Consider the following 16,388-nt stretch of genomic DNA (forward strand, 5'->3'; position numbering starts at 1 on the left):
ACCTCCATTAAACAATTCCTGGACAACCTGGCCTCTTGGCTCCCACACATCCTCTCCTCTGACCTCCCCACAATCATACTTGGGGACTTCAACATCCCCATGGACAGTCCATACTCCCCTGAAGCCTCTCAACTGCTCTCCCTCACTACTTCCCTTGGCCTCTCCCAACTCACCAATTCCCCCACCCACCGCGCTGGCCACACTCTCGACCTGATTCTCTCAAAATCTGCCACCCTCCCCAACCTGGACATCACATCCTTCCCCCTCTCCGACCATCACCTTCTCACTTTCTCCATCTCCCCATCATGCTCCCCCAACCCTCCACCACCCTCAGGTCGTTGGCAGAGAGATTTGCATAACCTAGACCCAACTGCACTAGCCAACCCCCTCCACTCCCTCACATCCACCCTCCCAAACGTTACCTGCCCAAACCAAGCCGTGGCCAAATACAACCAGGCCCTTTCAGCAGCCCTAGACATTGAAGCACCCCCCACATTCCACCCCCGTCGTCCCATCAACCCCCAGCCCTGGCACAATGCACACACTCGCAACCTCCAAAAACAGACACGCACCTATGAACGCAAATGGAGGAAATCCCGCAGCAACTCCGACTTATTGGCGTACAAGGCCAACCTGCAGCTGTTCTATACCGCATTAACTGATTCTAAACAAAAATACTTTGCTGCCTTGATCGGATCCCAAGCCTCCAACCCTCGGCGCCTCTTCGCCACCTTCAACTCCCTCCTTAACCCCACCACTCCTCCCCCCACCTCCGCCCTTTCAGCCACTGATCTGTCCACCCACTTTACCGACAAAATAGCCAGCATCCGACGGGAAATCTCATGCCTCCACTCCACCACCTCTTCCTCCCCCACCAATACCTATTCCCCACCCCACCCACCACTTTACTCCTATCACAGAGGACGAAGTCAGCCGTCTCCTAGCCACTTCTCCTGCCACCTCCAGCCCCCTAGACCCTGTGCCATCCAAATGCCTCCGTCCTCACTTCCCTGTTCTGGCTCCTGTCCTCACCACTCTGTTTAACCTCTCCCTCTCCACGGGTACCTTCCCCTCTGACTTCAAACAGGACACTGTACTTCCCCTACTTAAAAAACCCTCACTAGACCCCTCACTTCCATCCAGCTCCGCCCCATCTCCTTACTCCCTTTTGCATCTAAACTCCTGGAGCGTTTAGTCCACCAACGCATGACCCATTACCTTGACTCCAACTCCCTGTTTGACCCCCTACAATCAGGATTTCGGCCAGGCCACTCCACCGAGACTGCCCTCACCAAAGTCGTCAATGACCTCACGCTTGACAAGGCCAAAGGAAAATACACTATCCTTCTCCTCCTAGACCTCTCATCAGCATTCGACACTGTTGATCACTCCCTGCTACTCCAGTCCCTGCAATCTGTGGGTATCCAAGACCGTGCCCTAGCATGGTTTTCCTCCTACCTCACAAATCGCTCCTTCAAGACCTCCTTCAATGGCTCCTCCTCAACCTCCTTCCCACTTTCAGTTGGGGTCCCCCAAGGCTCTGTTCTTGGTCCCCTGCTGTTCTCCATTTACACCGCCTCCATCGGAAAACTCATCTCCTCTCTGGGTTTCAACTATCACCTATATGCAGATGACACCCAGATTTACCTCCATACCACTGACCTCTCCACCACCACCATGGAGAAGGTATCCTCTGGTCTCTCAGCTATTTCATCGTGGATGTCTGCCAGGTTCCTAAAATTAAACCTGGATAAGACTGAACTCCTAATCTTCCCGCCCCGTGCTGCTTCACCCCCCACTGACCTCTATGTCACTGTCAATGGCACAATCATTCATCCAACCACACAAGCCCGCTGCCTGGGTGTCACCCTGGACTCGGCCCTCTCCTTCACCTCCCACATCCAAACCGTAGCTAGAGCCTGCTATTTCCACTTACGCAACATCTCCAAGATCCGGCCTTTCCTGACCCCAGACACTACCAAACTCCTTGTCCATGCCCTCATCATCTCCCGCCTGGACTACTGCAACTCCCTCTTGTCAGGCCTTCCTCAAAACCGCATCGCCCCCCAAAAATCGATCATGAACGCAGCAGCCAGACTCATCTACTCCTCCCACCGCTCTGTCTCCACAACTCCCCTACGCAAATCCCTTCATTGACTTCCAATTCACTTCAGAATCAGCTTCAAGATCCTATGTCTGGCATACAAATCCATACACAAGTCCTGCCCAACCTACATCTCTGACCTGGTCAGCAGATATACACCTGGCCGCCCACTTCGCTCCTACAACTAGCTCCTCTTAACCACCCCACGCATCTCGCACTCCCATGCCAGACTGCAGGACTTCACTAGAGCTGCCCCTATCCTGTGGAACTCTCTCCCACTGCCCATCAGGCTCGCTCCCACCTTCAACACCTTCAAAAAAGCACTCAAAACTCACTTCTTCAAGGAGGCCTACATAACTCAACACTACCCTAATCCTTTCTGCCAATAACGTCTTGATGCACCCCCTCCTTTTGTGTCACCAGCCCCTCCCTCTAGATTGTAAGCCTTTGGCAGGGCCCTCTCCCCTTGTGTATCATACTTGACTGTGTGCACTTTACCCAGAATTTGGAACTGGTAATTTTTACCACTACCACTCCAGTGTATGGTCTGGCATTGTACTACTGTCTGCATTGTGTTGTGTATCTTACGCCTGCTTACGTGAACTACAGCAATGGATGAATGACAACTGGCTGAAACTAAATGCAGACAAAACTGAAGTCCTTCTGATAGGAGGGCAGAGCATGATAACAAAACAACTTAACTTGCAGTCTTCACCACTGGGAATAGGAGGCACGGATCTGCGCAGCTCTGATCATGTGCGTAGCCTGGGAGTTCTAATTGATTGGGATTTAAACTTTAGAACTCAAATCTCTGCTGTGGTGAAATCATCCTATTTTCACCTGAAGAACATTGCAAAAATCAAGCACCTCATACCCCCAGAAGATCTGCCAACCTTAGTCCACGCCTTCATCACATCTCGACTGGACTACTGCAATGCTCTCTACACTGGCCTTCCAAAAAAGGTCTTGTACCGACTACAGCTGATACAGAATACTGCTGCCAGACTGCTAACCAACCAACCCCGTCACTGCCACATAACGCCAGTCCTGCACTCCCTTCACTGGCTACCTATAGAATGGAGGGTCCTATTCAAGATCGGCCTACTGACATTTAAATCCCTGAATAATTTAGGCCCTGGATACATGAAAGATATGTTGCAGCTGCGTAGCAATCCCCGCATTCTCAGATCAACAGGTTCTAATAATCTAGTCATACCCAGAGTCCACTTGGAAACTTTTGGTCCCAGAGCCTTCTGTCATGCTGCCCCTACGTTTTGGAACTCCTTACCTCAACAGATCAGGACAGCTCCATCCCTGGATGTGTTTAAATCCAGACTGAAAACCCACCTGTTCAGTTTGGCATTTGCAGAAATATAACTTTTGTTGTGTGAATACTTCATCCTACTAATTACTGAATCTGAGAGAGCCTAAGCGCTTTGAGTCCTATGGGAGAAAAGCGCTATAGAAATGTTATTGTATTGTATTGTATATTGTATCTTATTGCTATTACCTGTATTGTTGTATCTATGGTCTGTTACCTGTATTGTTCTGTCAACCCTGTTATCATTGTCTGTAATCCTATTTATTGTACAGTGCTGCGTAATATGTTGGCGCTATATAAATCTAATAAATAATAATAATAGATAAATATATATATTTACATAGAAAGAGGGACAAAGTCCTGAAAGAGGGACAAATGAGGAGGAAAGATGGACAGAGGGACATGGCTCCCAAAGAGGGACTGTCCCTCCGAAAGAGGGACAGTTGGGAGCTATGCGTAGCTCTTCTTCCTCCAGCGTGGCCGCACAATAGCCGACCCAGCCCATCCGCACATGTGCAGTAAGCCCGGCATGCTACTGTGCATGCGTGGGCAGGCTTGCACGGCTAGTGTGTGGCCATGCTTCAGAAGGAAGAGCTGTGCGGTCCTGATGTGGAGGGGGGGGGGGGGGCGTGCTCAACAATGGGGGACTTCAAATCAGCGAGGGAAGCCTCAATAGGATCCTGAGGCTTTCCTCATTTAAGGTATGGCTCTGATTTTGATCCCGAGCTTCAGCTGTGGATCACTTTTAGCACACACATATGTCCATATGAGACAGAAACCATAAGTGGATTAATCTTCCAGTAGATCCAAGTATCAGGAAGGTGAAGACTCCACAACAAATCCAATTCAGGAGAATTGACCACCACCTCACCCTTAGAAGTGGGCACTCACCCTTAGCATTGACCCTCAGTTAGATTGGTCAGCAGCGCATCTGGGGTCATCAGGCCACCCCCTGCCACATATACGATCCCCTCGGTCTTCCTCTATTCTTGTATAGTGCCATGCTTTCATAGGTCAATACACCTGAAATAGGCAAATTCACACTCGCAAAAGCGTAAAACTGTATGACAATGTTTAATAATAACAAGATTGCAGTTTTTCTGGGCTCTCCCCCGTATGTGGACCACCTGGCCGGCTTTGCTTGTGTCTCAGGCAAAGAGGATTGTGGATGTGGCAAGGGGTGGCCCAATGACCCCAGATGTGCTGCTGACCCATCTGAGGGTCAATATTGAGGGTTAGTGCCCATTTCTGAGGGTGAGGGGGTGGTCAATTTCACTGAAGTGGAATGTTGCGGAGTCTGCACCTGCCTGGTGCTTGGAACTGCTGGAAGATTAAACCACTTATGGTTGCTGTCTCATATGGACATGTATGTACACTTAATAGGATAGTTTGAATTGTGCATTGTGTTAAACTAAAACACATCTCTAGTTTACTACCCTTGAAACTGTGACACTGTATTAGCGAAAGGTTGTTATGTGCAGTTTTAACTATTTTACCACTTCGTGTTTTTTCCCGTTATGGACAAAAGCAATTTTCACATTTCAGCGCTCCTCCCTTTTATTTGCAAATAACTTTTATCACTACTTATCACAACAAAATGAGCTATGTCTTGTTTTTTCACCACCAATAAGGCTTTCTTTGGGTGGTACATTTTGCTAAGAATTATTTTTTTCTAAATGCATTTTAACGGGAATAATAAGAAAAAAAGGAAAAAAAAAAACATTATTTCATAGTTTTTGGACATTACAGTTTTAAAATAAAACGTGCTACTGTGGATTAAACCCATACATTTTCTTTGCCCATTTGTTCCGGTTATTACAATGTTTAAAATATGTCCCTAGTACAATGTATGGCAATAATATTTTATCTGAAAATAATGGTGTATTTTGTCTATCACTAATTACAGGCCCTTATTTACAAAAATAACAGTAATATACCCTCCTGACATACATATTAAAAAAAGTTGAATCACTAAGGCAACTATTTATGTTTTTAGGAGTTTTTTTGTTTTGCTTCATATACAAATGTTTTATTTTGGTAACTATGGGAGAGTGGGGGAGGTAAGGTGTTCATTTTAATGGAGGATTTATTTATTTTTATTCAATTTCATGGATTATGGTGTAATTTTATTATTTGGCTACTAGATGCCCCTCCCCACTTTATTTCTGTATACTGTGAACAGTTCACAGGAAATATAACGTGTGCTTTCACTTTCATTTTATCAATGACCACCAGCATCTCAATGACATTACACATTAGTGTACTAATGGGTGGCGATGAGTAGCAAGGCGGGTGATCGCGGGGAGGTACATATATCTACGCCTCTGGGACTTTAGATGATAGCCTCCTTCCCCCCTTATAGATAGCCAGATGTGCCACCCCTCACCTTATAGATAGTCAGATGTGCTCCCTCCCCCAATATAGTCAGATGTGCCCACCTATATATAGCTACTTCTTCGTCCCCCCCCCCACAGATGGCCAGCTGTGCCCAACCACCAGAATAGCAGAGTGTGTGAAAGCTGGCTCACTGGCCTCTCAAAGTGCATCCACAGCACTCTTCCTACCTTTTCAAAATGCAAGCAGAGCGTTAATTACAGCAGGAAACCCATCGGCTCTGACATTACAGCGATTCCAGCGATTACGTCATCTCTTCTCCTCTAATCTGCCCAGCATCCTCTCCTTGGTAACAGTGGTATCTCTTTCATGTGACGTGCTGGCACGTACCCGCCATTACACAAAGCCGCTGTCAACAAGGAGAGGACGCTGGGCGACGCTGCAGAAGAGTGACAGCGTCATTGCTGCAATATTGGAACCAGTGAGTTTCCTGCTGTAATTAACCCTCTGCGCGCACTCTGCAGAGGGAGGGAGATAGCTGGGGAGGCACTTTGGGCTGCAAATGAGCTGCCTTTCACACACAGGCCACCTGTAAACACGAGGCTACGGTGTCTGCAGGTAAATCCAGCCCTGGTTCCTATACTTAAAGTAGAATACAACTCTGACATAACATTCAATAAAAATGTGTTTTCCTACTTTTTGTTAACCATAAAGTTACCATTTTTGCTTTTGTGCACAAGTAATATTGTCCGTTTACAAATGAAAAGTTCCCAAAGTACAGTTTATCTGCTCTGAAAGCTTTCATTGCATTTTATTCAAGCTGCTTTTTATTATATATTAAAATCTTCTATTGAGCTCTTCTGAACTTTGTGGATGCTTGGAGCACAGAGAGTTTGTTTGCAGCTCAGCTGGGAATGTAACATCTGTGGAATGCAAACAAAAAATAATGTAATCTCTTCAGATGCGGATCATAAGCTGAAGGGGCTTTCCAGTGCAGAGCAAAGTACTGTGTTTAACTGTTTGAATGCTGTTCTGCTACAATTTGTTTTCTAGTAGTAGGTTTAAAGCTGTAAGTAATCTTTTAGAGCAAAGAACAAATGCTGAGTTTCAGATCACTTTAATGTAGGATCCATTTGAATATACAATCCTCTGCTGATCTCTGATCCATATGTCGGTACGTTTATGGCTCAAGTGTGAACCGAGCATAAAGGTAGCCACAAGTGGTTCAACTTTCAGCCTTTCCTCTCCCCAACACCTTCCTTCCTTCCTTCCTTCCTTCCTTTCAAATTAGTTGTAGATTACCTAGCAAGCTCATGGTGAACCAGACCTCCTAGCAGTGTGTATGGGGCTACAAAGGACCAAAAAGCCCTCCTACTAAAATATTATGCAAAACAAAAGTTTTCCTTCTTAAAACATAAGGTATTGCAATTATTCAGATTGGAGTGAGCATATGGTGTGTCCCATGATGCTCCACTGCTAAATATGCAAACCATCCTTTGTTGTTCCTGTAAGCTAGCCACACCTCCAGAACCGCTGAATTGCAATGATGTGTCAGCTTGTTAATTGTACAGAGCCACAATAATTTAACATGCATATAGAGTGTTTCAGATTGGTTGAGTCCTCCTTAATTATCTATACAGACTTAGTCATAAAGATCTCGGTTGTCTCCTCTTCTTGAGAAAGCGGGGTAACGCCCGCGGAACTAGTGAGGTCTGTTTGAGGGGACCCTCAGTCTTTCTCTGCCACGTCTGTTGCCTGCACTGTCCACCTTTAACCTGGGCTAAGTATCAATTTCACTATGCACTCCTTTCTATGGGTTGCTCCACCTATCTAGCACTATATCAGGTTAACATGCTTCATAATATTGTTTGTATGTTTACATTTGCACAATAGTTAGCACTTATGAAATGTTTACTGATTGATGTAGTATTTATTCATGATATTTTTCAGGTCACTTATCATTCTTCTATAGCACTTTGTACAGCAATTAGCACTTTATCCAACCAACTTGCACTGATATTTATTATTGAACTTGGGATCCACAACCTTGGGACACTTTTTTGAGCCCCCAGTGTTGAAAATAGTGTAACTTCATGTGCAGTAGATAATGTATTTGCAACAGTTGACAATTGGCATTGAGTTTTATGAGTCTGTTTTATGTGATTTACATTTTTTGGATTATCATGAAGTGCATAATTATTTGATTGATCATGGAATAATAAAGATCATTGTACATTTTTGACATTTAAATATTGTTTTGAGTGGTGCTTGTTACTGGGTTTCTGTTCTCTTAGCTTGGTCATAAACATCTCAAGGTGTAAAGAGGGACAGAAGAATTTGGTTAAGAAATAGGGACTGTCCTTTAAGAAGTGTCATTTGAGATGTGTATCACAATATGGAGATGTGATCTATGTACTTTCTTTGATACAGATTGGAATGTAGGCAAAAGATCTTAAAGATATTTCAGGGTTCAAAAATGTCTTAACTGCTCAGTGGTTTATGCTGATAAATATGATTAAGAAGTTTTGAGGTCAGCACATAACCTCTGTTGAACCTATGTACTTTTTTAAACATACTTTGGTCTTGCTTTGCCTGGTCATTCAACTATTCATAGCTTACTAATCACTGTGTGCGCTGTCACATTCCTATTTCTCGGGGTCTGACAAGTGTTCAGCACTTCTTGCTCTTATATGTCAGTGGTTTTACATGAGGCGCATTGTCTGTGGGTGTTTACAGGCATGAGGGCAGCCTCACAGTACTGCAGTCTAACTAGTCATCATGAGCATTAACTGTAAAACGCTCATATTCACATCGATAAAAACTTCCAAACGTAAACAGCTGTGTCGAATAACATAAGTCATGAAGTGAGTTCATTAAGTACAAAACTTTTCACCACTTGTTACTTTTACACTTTACCGTGTTGGTGTTATTTTTGTTATGTCTAGAGCCACACAGTGTTTTCCCTTTTATTCAACACTCATGGGAAACTGTCACCCTTATGGGAAACTGTCACATCACATTATTCTCTCTTTTTTTTTTTTTTAATTTGTGTATATCAATATCAGTTTTATTGCGAGCATGCACATCAATTCTGTTTACAAACATAGTAAATGATTACATATCACACTGTTTTGCAGAACTAGTTTGACTAATAACAAGCACCTTTGGTAAGGCTAGCTGAAGCAGTTAAATTGGAGGTACAGGCTGATCATTAAATTAGGTGCCACCATAGATCACGAGTGCCAAAAGAAGAAACTGGGTGCCGGGGTTTGGCTATCATATAGCCTAAATCCAATCAGTGTCCGGGGATTGGCTACTATATGGCCGACCTCCGGATATCGGTGATCATGTGGAGTGGAGGTGGATAATAGCTGGCCGGGGTCTGACTATTATATAGGCCCTGGACAATTTTGGACCGATTCAGACCTGAGAGAAGTATAGGGTGTTTCCGCAGTTTGTTGGAGATGGGAGTCATGCTACAAACATGATGGACTTGCCCATAAACCCATTTCTGCAGCAGGGTAATACAAAATGCTTCACTCTGTGTTCCACGTGGTGAGCCAGAGAAATGTAGGCTTTGCTTCATGGCAAAATAGAATGCCTCAATAACTTTCTGAGAAAATAAAAATAAACCATTATTCTTAAAGACTCCCACTAAAAAATGTATTAGACAGCAGGAGCCCAGGATATAGAACTTCCCTCTATTGACACCAGAGCCGGATTTACATCACCGGAGCATATAGGCACAGATGTTCTGGCACCCTAGACTTCGCCCGCCATGAACCCACAAACACCTGTCAAACCATACTGCAAGCGTGCTGCCTGCCCCAGTGTAACGATCGGTGTAACACAGAAAGGGTCTGATTACCGGTGATCTGCAGTATCACCGAGAATGCAGAATATACCCGATTATTGATGATCTGCAGTATCACCGATAATCAGATATATCTACTAACCTCTGGTCACCTGAGAGATGAGAGTGCTTGGTGCAACAGTAATACTTTGAGTACTGCACCTCAGGAGAAGGTACAGAAGCAGTAAGGAGTACTGCACAGAGTATGTTCCTTCCGTTGGCTTAGACTCTCCCGGGGGAGGAGCTAGGCTGAGAGTAGGAAGGACAGAACGTGAGTGACACCCGTGAGAGGGTGTCACTAACCGGTCTGGGAACTGCCTCTAACAGTAAGGCCAGTTCTCGAGGTCGGCAAGCCAGGTCGTTAACACACAGACAGATAAGGTACAAAATTAGGAGACAGATACGGAATCCAATGAACAGGCAGGGTCTGGCAACGGAGTATCAGAATAGCAAGGTACAGAGTCAGGAGGCAAATACAGAGTTCAGGAACGAGCAGAGTTTGGCAACAGGATATCAGAAATAGCAAGGTACAGAATCAGAGTTCAGAGGAATAGTCAGGCAGGCAAAAGGTCATAACAAATAATACAGATCAATATTCCTAATGCTAAGGTGTGAGGTCCTTGATCGTCAACACCTTTGGAAACTATGCTAGAACACAGATACAGACAAGGTCTGAGTGCTACCACGTAGTGATCGCAACGCCAGACACCAGAGAAATGACCAGCACCCAGTATATATACCATAGCGCTCACCAGCGCCACCCCTAAGTGCTGGACCAATGGAAGGTGGTGAAAATGTCAGCTGACCAGCTTGGTTAGCTGACTCTTCTCTGGCTGTCATTTAAAATCTGCCTCTCAGCGCGCGCGCGTGTCCTTCTGAACCTGTGTGGACTAGCAGTCCCAGCCACACCAGACATGTTTTGCAATGTATCCGCCGATTCGGGCGCGGGGGTCGCCGCACCGCTCTCCAAGCCAGCGGCGGCTTCCCCGCGTCCAACCACAATGTCAGTAGTATTGCCATGCGCGCAATCCGCCGCATCCAATGCGGACTCCACTGCTCTGCCCATGCGGCATGTGGCGGTTTCTTCGCGTTGTGCCGCCATGTTGGACGCGGAAACAGCCGCCTCACTCTGAGCACTTGCGGCGGCTTTTCCGCGTTTCCTCACACCCAGCTTTCACCTCCCCCCTACTTCCTCTGCCCGGTGAAGGTAGCCACAGGTGCCCGTTAGTATTAGATTTATTTATTTTTATTTATTTAAGTATTTATATAGCGCCAACATATTACACAGCACAAGTCGACCTTGTGTATAAGTCGACTCCAATATTCAACTCTCTTAAGCTGAATTTTTTTATTGACTCAAATATAAATCTACCTAGTAAAGTTAATGGCTGCACTTGGGGCTCAGGAGGGGTTAATGACTGCACTGCATAGAATATTGCAGCCATTAACCCCTCCTGCCTCTTAAGTGCATCCAATACCTCCTCCAGGCTCCCAAGTGCTGCAATTATTCACTCCCTTTTATGCAACCCAGTATTTCCCCCCTGCCCCTTTCCTTGTTAATTGTTGTGGCCAGGACTTTCAGACCAGTGTTTTATTGCATTTTCTTTCCTCAAAGTATCACTTACCACAGGGTAAATTGCTGCAAATGGGAATGCAACTATTAGTGCACACATAACTCAGTGTGCTCAGTGTTGCACGTGACTCGCATATAAGTCGATCCTTATACTTTTATGAAGTGAATCAGACCTAAATTTCTAGACTTATATTCGAGTATATACAGTATATTGTCTTGTCACTAACTGTCCCACATAGGGGCTCACAATCTAGTCCCTACCATAGTCATATATGTATGTATCATGTAATGCATGTATCATAGTCTAGTTTATTATATGACTATTTATTATAGTCATAGCCAATATAGGGTAAAGCCAATTAACGGACACGGGGAGAACATACAAACTCCTTGCAGATGTTGACCTGGCTTGGATTCGAACCAGGGAACCCAGCACTGCAAGGCGAGAGCGCTAACCACGACACCACAATGCCGCCCAAATTAGATAACAAGAAGTACCCTAAATATTTAGTAGCTTGAGGTGTCCCCAAGTATTAGGTAGCTAGAGATACCCACAGCTAAAGGGAGATGTCGTCAGTGGAATGCAGAGAGCCAGGTGAGTAACCTGTCATTTATGCTCTACTTTGGACTCTGTATAGGAAAGGAGGGAGGAAGGCACTGGCGGGGGGTAGTGAGCCATCTTTAATCATCAGGCACCTGTAGGCATGTGCCTACAGTGCCTTATGGTAAATCTGGCTCTGATTGACACCATGTCCATAACAGAACTGTAGTACAATGTGAGCCACCAGTTGAGAACTGTCATCGTTCTCCATTCTTTATCCCCTTTTTCACATGTATTCTACATCTATTTCTTTAGTTTACGGGAGTTTTTGGAAGGGTCCTTCCTCCCTCTACCTGGGATCATGTTCTGGATAAAAATAGTTTAGTTAATTTAACTTAACACAGCATTGGGCTGCCAATACTTTTCTACAGACTAAAACAACCCTTATGGTAGACTTTGGCACCCACTCAATCGCTATTTACCTAGATGGTTGCAAGTGACACAAGCTATGCAGATTCATTAAAAGGTGTATGGTGATTTTGGATCCTATCCATGCAGATCCCATGTGGGCTCAACATATCTCTGAAACCAGTGAAGATTGTAATAAGTTATTGCACAACGTTGGCTCTTGAGGGCAGTTATGTTGTTTATTGCATATTGTTTGGCCAACTTAAATGATTCATTATTCTGTGTTTCTGTTCATTGACAATAAATACAATGTTTGGAAAACAATTTGGTGGATGTGCAGCTGCAGTTACGGTATGTGCCCACACCTACTGTAAATCTTTTTTTTTATTATGAAATCGAGGCTGTCTTGAACTCAGTAAATATGCTTTCTTGCTGTAGTTGTGTTCATATACTGTAGTTACAATAGCACCAATTCTAATCCAGTAACCTTTCAATAACCCTACTTAATTTCAATTTGACCCAGGCAAGAAATTACAACTTTTACCATCTAATACCATATAAGCTTTAGTATATCTTGTTCTGGGTTGCTGGACCGCTTATATTCTCTACTGTCCTCCACTGTTCACCAACCACATTTAAGCAAGATTTCTCTCAAAATAATGTTTTGGGCTTTTTTAATGACTGTACTGATGGTTCTTTCGGTCTCTATTTGGGGCACAAATAGAGACAAACATACTTTATTAATAAGACCTTATAAACATGCTCAACAAAAGTCTTTTAAATGCACAATTATCAAACAAATGTTGTTGTTGAAACAAGTTGAAACAACCAAAAAAAGTTGTTTGCTATTCTTCAAACAACTGATAAGACACAGCTCAAGTCAATCCAACAGTTGGATTGACGTCTTTTCAGTCTTATCAGTTGTTTGAACAATAGCAAACAACTTTATTTGGGTTGTTTCAACTTGTTTCACAACAAAAGTTGTTTGATAATTGCCCTGCATAAAAGACCGCTGTTGAGTGTGTGTATGGGGCTTCAGCTTGACTATCAATGTGTTATATATGTTGGCAAAACCAATGAATGCAGATTGTGATCTTCCTATTCACAAGATTCGGGGAGACAAAAGTTGCCTTGCCTAATGCACCAAAATGTCCAGAAACGGCCCTGGTGGCTGGTCTCATTAAGCACAAAAAGTTAGGTTAAATCTGGGAAAATGGGAATATACATAGTGATAAAATCCCTGCAGATGCTCTAACTCATCCGCAGTCTACAAGAAATGGAAGAACATTTTACTTTAAATATGTTCATACAAGCCACAAAAGATATGCCTGTGTATGGGCAGAATTAGTGAATGTTGCAGAAGGTACACAATAACGGCAAGCTTAGTAGGTGTAGTGTGGCTTTAAACAGGAAGAGCTGGGTGGGTAGAGAAGCACTGGAGGGGAACTGTTAATATTGAGAGGGGAACTGTTGAAACCAGGTGCTACTCTGAGCGGTGGTGGTTGTGGAAGGATAATCACTGTTTCTGGGGAAACCCATTAACAGCGATTTATATATATATATATATGTATCAGGGATTACCCACAGGTATGAAAATGACACACCAAAACACGCATATAGCAACGGCACCAAAGACTCTACCTGTGCAAATAGGATACTACCTGCAAAATATTGTCAGTGGAACTTGTAAAAATGCTGCCTTTACAGTATAATTAAACTCCCAAAATATAAAGCACTGATTTAACTTATAGTTTAGGTCAAAACACATCTAGTAAGCCCCCTTCTATTAACGGTGAACCAGTGATGGGATTATGCCATACTGAAGAGAGAGCAGTGCTGATGTTTCTATTGAAGGGACTTTACCTTGACAGCAATTCTTGTTTGTGGTTAATGAGTGCTGGTTGCTTGTGGAGTTTAAGAAGGATATGGTTACACTCAGTGATTTGGCCACTGACCCATTGGGCCTGATTTACTAAAACATCTCTAGAGATCTTAAGCAGCTCCAGTGGGGATGCCATGAGTGACCCATAAAGCCTAGAGAGGATTAACTAACAATTGTCTACAAATAAGTAGTCAGGATTTGCCATGACCACCAATAGGTGCACCTATTTATTACTACCGGTATTTTGTATTATATTATATTGTAGTCTTCAGGCCCCTTTAAATCCAGTGCAGCGTGTCATGTATCGTCATCCTGGTTATATATAGCACATCTTCAATCCACCCTTATTTTCCAGCCTCTGTTCTAATGTCCATGTAGTATTACACCCCCATTACGTGTAGCCATGTGCTTACACAACCCTGTAAGGCCAAGCATCCCACGGAGTAAGAACAAAGTGACATCCAGCAAGCAAACTTTGTCAGCCAACTTACATCAATTGATTATCACCGTCAGCGTCAATTGTACAGAGTTCAGTAAGGGCTGGTACTCACGTGCCCTGCTTGTTAACAGGAATCTGGCCGCATCATCTTTGCATCATCCTAGCCGAGCAACGGGCTGGAGGAGCGGTATCGTATTCACGCCGCTTGGCGTAACTCCGGAGCGAGGCGGCAAGGGAAGAGGGGCGGAGGCTTAGAGGGTGAATCGATGCAGCCGAAGGATAGCAGGATGACGTCACCACCCACGTGACGCTTTTCGCCAATAGGCTTCTTCAGACGTGTGTGCACGTAATGGGAGTCATACACCTCTTATAGCTGAGCACGCCCCCATACTTATCAGATACCATACGTATCATTGTTGCATCTCAAATATTCACAACACCATCTAGTGTCCATTGTTGAAACTGCAGGGGAAATCTCTTTTATAGGAAAACCTTTAAGTTCATATCAGAGTTTAGCCCATGTGGCTGCATAGAGTTGCATCTATAAATCCAGAAAGACTCTTTTTTCAAAAGCTGCTGATCAAAGTCTCCCCGTCTAGGGCTAATGTTCAGCTTATAATTTCCTTTAGCTTTTAGGAAAATCTATATCATATCGCAACTACATTTTAATTGATAGATTACTTTTTCAGTGGCACAGTCTATGTAGTCATTAATCCTAAATACAGTAGAGCCATCATAATTGGGAAAAGTATCACCTTTTTCCATATAGGGACACATTAAGCAATCACAGCATCGAAACATCCCTTTACGAATTCTTTTAGCTACTCCTGGGGTATTCTTATGTTTAAATTCACTGCTCACGAGCACGTCCGAAAGGTTCCTGCCCCTCCTTGCTGCAATATGTGGGTAGTCACCCACCAAACCTTTTATAATGTGGTCCCTACATAGCAAATGCCAGTGTTTGGCCAAAACCTCTCTTATTTCGTTATAATGAGATCCATATGTGGTCACAAATCGGACCACCCCTGAATCTTTCAGCTGATTGTCAAATGACCTTTTGATCAGTAAATCTGATCGCCTTTTTGCCAAGGCCTTATAATAGGCCCTATTAATTATATGTTTTGGATAACCCCTAGCTAGAAGCCTTGCTTTGAGGTCCTCTGCTTCCATTTTAAAATCATCAATTTGACTGCAATTGTGTCGCAATCGCATGAACTGACCGGTAGGTACAGCCCATTTTTGCGATGGTAAATGCACGCTTTTAGCTGACAGCAAGGTATTACCGTCAGTTTCCTTGCGAAACGTGCTCGCAACCAGATCACCCCCCAGTTTTTTAATTTTCAAATCAAGAAAGGAAATTTCCGTTTGGCTGTAAGTATACGTTAGAAATATGTTTCTGCTGTTATTATTTAAATCCTCAAAAAATTGATGTAATTGGGGTTCAGTGCCCTTCCAGACGACAAAAATGTCATCCACATACCTCAACCAGAGGGCGACGTGTTCCCGGTACCCACGCACGCCCCTAACCACAGTCTCCTCCCAGAAACCCAGGTGTAGGCATGCGTAGGACGGGGAACACGCCGCCCCCATGGCTACACCCCTCTTTTGTCTATACAGTTCACCTTTAAATTCAAAATAATTATTATTGAGGATAAGCTTCATCATATCCAACACATACTCAACATGTCCCTGTTGATCTCTATATTTCCTTTCTAAATAATAGTTCAAGGCCTCCAAGCCTTTTTCATGTGGAATGGACGTAAAAAGAGACTCTACGTCCAAACCAACCAAAAGCCAATGATCCTCCACATGAATACCGCCAATTTCCGCCAGCACAGCCTTGGTGTCCATTACAAATGAGGGCAGTTTTTGGACAATATCTTTAATCTTTTGTTCGACAAACTGAGCCACCTTCTCAAGAGGGCCATTGTTC

This window comes from Hyperolius riggenbachi, chromosome 5 (genome assembly GCF_040937935.1).
Source record: "Hyperolius riggenbachi isolate aHypRig1 chromosome 5, aHypRig1.pri, whole genome shotgun sequence".
Lineage (NCBI taxonomy): Eukaryota > Metazoa > Chordata > Amphibia > Anura > Hyperoliidae > Hyperolius > Hyperolius riggenbachi.